The sequence below is a fragment of the Salvelinus alpinus genome, chromosome 28 (assembly GCF_045679555.1).
Source record: "Salvelinus alpinus chromosome 28, SLU_Salpinus.1, whole genome shotgun sequence".
NCBI classification, from domain to species: Eukaryota; Metazoa; Chordata; class Actinopteri; order Salmoniformes; family Salmonidae; genus Salvelinus; species Salvelinus alpinus.
The window spans coordinates 495,538-501,466 of record NC_092113.1 but is presented as its reverse complement, the minus strand read 5'-3'; positions in this window follow the sequence as shown (position 1 = coordinate 501,466).

Genomic DNA, 5,929 nt, shown 5'->3' with positions numbered 1-5,929 from the left:
TATTAATAAAGATGAACTACTATTTGTAAAGCCTCAAAGACACTGTATGTTCCCTTCTCTGTTCAGTCTTTTTCCTTGGTGAAAACTGAATTTGACCACCACTGGTTTTGAATTATCACGTTACCATTTCTTCTATTTAAAAAAATATATTTTACTTTTATTTAACTAGGCAAGTCAGTTAAGAACAATTTCTTATTTACAATGACAGCCTATGAAAGGTGGATTAACTAACTTGTTCAGTGGCAGAATGGCAGATTTTTACCTTGTCAGCTCGGGGATTCAATCTAGCAACCTTTCGGTTACTGGCCCAATGTTCTAACCACTAGGCTACCTGCCGTCCCTATTTCAAGCTTTGTAAACATTTTCTCACATTTCATATATTAATACTTCCATGAGATTGGGTTATTAGCTATGGTTAATGTCCATAAGATGTAACATGTTTACAGTATGTGTACTTACAGTGTATTTACAGTATGGAGACTGAGACATTAGCTAATGACGCATTTTACATGATCACAATATCTGATGTGAATCTTGCAGTTGAATGAATCAGCAACAAATTTTCTCTTCACAAACTAGCTATCAGTATTTTAAATCGTGTCTCATTACTTTTCATAATCATAAACATATGTGAATCTACAAATACCATGAGTTCATTTTTGTTTTGGATGAAAATGCTTGTAATGGGCCTATTGCTGCACAACCATTTTAAAGACATGCTCCGGTACTTTGGCGACTAAGAAAGTATTTTTTTAAACTCCCGTTTTGGGCTCGATGTGTCTGTGCATTTCATACATGCATAATCTATGAGCAGAATTACTGTTTTACATCAATTAGCCACAAAATCCCTAGTTTGAGAGCGACTGTTTTCTTGAAGCCGTGCTGTGCGATTTTCCCTACATTTCCCCCCACGGGAGCCAGCCCCCTATCAATTTAGAGTTCTAGCCACTGAACTTCAGCCCCTCGCATTTGAGGCCTGCCTAGTGTTATCCAATAAAGTTGCAGGTGGGCCCAACGGCTCAGTGCAGACAGCAGAGCGAGCAATAATGTCATGGTGCCCATATCTGCATGTGACGTAGTACAGTACACCCTTTTCGGGGACCACTTTTGACTCGTGAATGCTACTTTCAAAAGTAATGGAAAATCTCTTTAAGGGACATGCAGTTGCACAATTAATATATTTTCACATGAACAGGTGCACAAGCTACAAATGTGTATAATGAATGCAAATCAGAATCTTATTTAATCATACACATTGAACACGTGTGTCATTGTGGAGCTACTGTAAGCCAGAGGAGTTGTAGCCCTTCAAAAGGCCTATATTAAGCTTGCCCTACTTTGTCAAGGTTTTAATTAAAACTGCAGGGTGTTTGTACCTTTATCACTAAATGTCGTCCTCTTGTGAGAAACCATTGAGTGGTTGTGTCTACTCTGCATTATTCATGACGATGGTTTGGAAAGGTCTTTGTGTTTTACAAGCGCCACTTTTTAAGTGCAAGAGTGATAGATTAGGGCCGGTGTTAGGGCCAACCACTATCCAGCACTGCTACACAGGCAGGACCTTGTAAGGACTAAGTACACCACTTTTCTTCTGCCTTAAGAACTACTGAGAGATGGGCTTTTACTTACTGATGTTCCTGACTGATCTGGAATTCCTGATCGTTTGACCTTAGAAAATCCGCACTGCTGTTTCGCACACCTGTATCTAACAATCAAAGTTGACCGATAGCCTTTCTACCCATGATTTTCTTTTTTATTACAATCACATTCCTGATTATATGCCTGATTACTGTAGTATAAAAGCATTATTGAACATCCCAGTTCCTAGCTGGCTACTGCAAATTTGTTTCCACATACAAGCTCCACACATTTGTAGTAGAAATTACTGTATATTTTTGTAACGTAGATCTATTTAAATTCAGTGTAGAGAGGAGCCCGAAGTATAGTATACTATATTCAGTATATATTTTTTTAACAGCAGTGCTCCCACTACGTTTTCAGGTGGCCAGATTCTCCTCCAGTGCTTTTGGCTCCTACCTCTTTCCTGGGGTTATCTATTTATAACAATGACTAATCATTGCCTTAGGATTGTAACATTAGAGAGCTTTTGTTATGATGGCTTACTCTGGAAAGGTCAGAAGCAATTCTATTAGCGGTTGGTGACGCGTTGCAGACCCATACCTCACTGACAAACAGCCGTTTTTTGACAGAAAATTTCCACATTTTCTCATCTGTCCTCTTCAAACACAATACAGTGCTTGAGAGCTATTCCTCTTCCCCCCCACCCTCAGAAAGCCACAGTTGGTAGAGTATATGACTCATAATTTGCTCCATGATATGGGAGTCTTATGTGAAAATGTCTTATACTGTAGTGTGTATACTTAGAGTGAATCATATAACGATGCTCATGTTAAGTTGTCCAATTGGTGCAACATGTATCATATTAGTGTCCTGCCATCCAGGATCTCTATACCAGGCGATGTCAGAGGAAGGCCCTAAAAATTGTCAAAGATTCCAGCCACTCTAGTCATAGACTGTTCTCTCTGCTACCGCACGGCAAGCGATACCGGAGCGCCAAGTCTAGGTCCAAGAGGCTTCTAAACAGCTTCTACCCCCAAGCCATAAGACTCCTGAATATCTAGTCAAATGGCTACCCAGGCTATTTGCATTGCCCCCTCCTCCCCCTTGTTATACCACTGCTACTCTCTGTTGTCGTCTATGCATAGTCACTTTAATAACTCTACCTACATGTACTGTACAGTTGAAGTCTGAAGTTTATATACACCTTAGCCAAATACATTTAAACTCAGTTTTTCATTTTTTTTTTTACATTTAATCCTCATAAATCCTCATTTAATCCCCTGTTTTATGTCAAATAGGTCAAATAAAATGGCGCCGGAAGAAATGGCAGCAGTTTTACGGGCGCCCAACCCATTGTGCTATTATGCGGGTTTTTTCGTGTTATTTGTAACTTATTTTGTACATGTACAATGTTTCTACAACCGTATTTTACGGCAAAAAAGAGCTTCTGGATATCAGGACAGCGATCACTCACCTCGGATTAGATTAAGATTTTTTCTTCAACAAGCAGGACGCACAAGATATTCTCCAAACACCTGACAGGGCCAACATCCCCATTATTTGCAAGAGGAAGAAACGCAGGTACAGGGGACACAGAGCGGGATGCCACGTGAGGACCCGCAGAAGGCAGGTAGCAAAGCTGCTGTTACCGTCAATATTACTCGCCAACGTGCAATCATTGGACAATAAATGAGACGAGGTACGATCACGAATATCCTACCAATGGGACATCAAAAACTGTTAATATCCTATGTTTCACGGAATCGTGGCTGAATGACGACATGGATATTCAGCTAGCGGGATATTCAGCTAGCGGGATATACTCTGCACCAGCAAGATAGAACAGCACACTCCAGTAAGACGAGGGGGGGTAGTCTGCATATTTGTAAACAACAGCTGGTGCACAAAATCTGAGCAATGCTAGATTTCGCTTGCCTGAAGTAGAGTATATTGTGATAAATTGCAGGCCACACTACTTGCCTAGAGAGTTTTCAGCTATACTTTTCGTGGCTGTTTATTTACCACCACAGACAGATGCTGGCACTAAAACTGTACTCAGTCAGCTGTATAAGGAAATAAGCAAACAGGAAACCACCCAACCAGAGGCGGTGCTCCTAGTGGCCGGAGACTTTAATGCAGGGAAACTTAAATCAGTTCTACCAAATTTCTATCAGCAATGTTAAATGTGCAACCAGAGGGAAAAAAATTCTAGATCACCTGTACTCCACACACAGAGACGTGTACAAAGCTCTCCCTCGCCCTCCATTTGGTAAATCCAACCACAACTCTATCCTCCTGATTCCTGCTTACAGGCAAAAATTAAAGCAGGAAGCACCAGTGACTCTGTCTATAACAAAGTGGTCAGATAAAGCAGATGCTAAACTACAGGACTGTTTTGCTATCACAGATGGGAACATGTTCCGGGATTCTTCCGATGGCATTGAGGAGTACACCACATCAGTCACTGGCTTTATCAATAAGTGCATCGAGGACGTCGTCACCACAGTGACTGTACGTACATACCCCAACCAGAAGCCATCGATTACAGGAAACATTCGCACTGAGCTAAAGGGCAGAGCTGCCGTTTTCAAGGTGCGGGACTCTAACCCAGAAGCTTAGAAGAAATCCTGCTATGCCCTGCGACAAACCATCAAAAAGGCAAAGCATCAATACAGGGCTAAGATTGAATCATACTTCACCGGCTCCGATGCTCGTTTTATGTGGCAGGGCTTGCAAACTATTACAGACTACAAAGGGAAGCACAGCCGCGAGCTGCCCAGTGACACAAGCCTACCAGACGAGCTAAATAATTGATATGCTCGCTTCGAGGCAAGCAAAACTGAGGCATGCATGAGAGCATCAACTGTTCCGTCTCTCCGTAGCCAACGTAAGTAAGACCTTTAAACAGGTCAACATACACACGTCTGCGGGGCCAGACGGATTACCAGGACGTGTGCTCCGGGCATGTGCTGACCAACTGGCAGGTGTCTTCACTGACATTTTCAACATTGAGTCTGTAATACCAACATGTTTCAAGCAGACCACCATAGTCCCTGTGCCCAAGAACACCAAGGCAACCTGCCTAACTGACTACAGACCCGTAGCACTCACGTCCGTAGCCATGAAGTGCTTTGAAAGGCTGGTAATGGCTCACATCAACACCATTATACCAGAAACCCTAGACCCAGTCCTATTTGCATACTGCCCAAACAGTTCCACAGATGATGCAATCTCTATTGCGCTCGACACTGCCCTTTCCCACCTGGACAAAAGGAACACTCATGTGAGAATGTTGAATGACTGGAGTCAGGTTTGTAGGCCTCCTTGCTCGCACACTCTTTTTCAGTTCTGCCCACAAATTTTCTATAGGATTGAAGTCAGGGCTTTGTGATGGGTAATTCTCTTCCTCATGATGCCATACATTTTGTGAAGAGCACCAGTCCCTCCTGCAGCAAAGCACCACCACAACATGATGCTGCCACCCCCGTGCTTCACAGTTGGGATGGTGTTCTTCGGCTTGCAAGCATCCCACCTGTTCCTCCAAACATAACAATGGTCATTATGTCCAAACAGTTCTATTTTTGTTTCATCAGACCAGAGGAAAGTACGATCTTTGTCCCCATGTGCAGTTGCAAACCGTAGTCTGGCTTTTTTATGGCAGTTTTGGAGCAGTGGCTTCTTCCTTGCTGAGTGGCCTTTCAGGTTATGTCGATATAGGACTCGTTTTACTGTGGATATAGATACTTTTGTTCCTGTTTCCTACAGCATCTTCACAAGGTCCTTTGCTGTTGTTCTGGGATTGATTTGCACTTTTCGCACCAAAGTACGTTCATCTCTAGGAGACAGAACGCATCTCCTTCCTGAGCGGTATGACGACTGCGTGGTCCCATGGTGTTTATACCTGCGTACTATTGTTTGTACAGATGAACGTGGTACCTTCAGGCATTTGGAAATGTGCACCCAAGGATGAACCAGACTTGTGGAGGTCTACAATTAGTTTTCTGAGGTCTTGGCTGAGTTCTTTTGATTTTCCTATGATGTCAAGCAAAGAGGCACTGAGTTTCAAGGTAGGCCTTGAAATACATCCGCAGATACACCTCCAATTGACTCAAATTATGTAATTTTGCCTATCAGAAGCTTCTAAAGCCATGATAGAATTTTCTGGAATTTTCCGAACTGTTTAAAGGCACAGTCAACATAGTGTATGTAAACCTCTGACCCACTGGAATTGTGATACAGTGAATTATAAATTAAATAATCTGTCTGTAAACAATTGTTGGAAAAATTACTTGTGTCATGCACAAAGTAGATGTCCTAACCGACTTGCCAAAACGATAGTTTTGTTTTA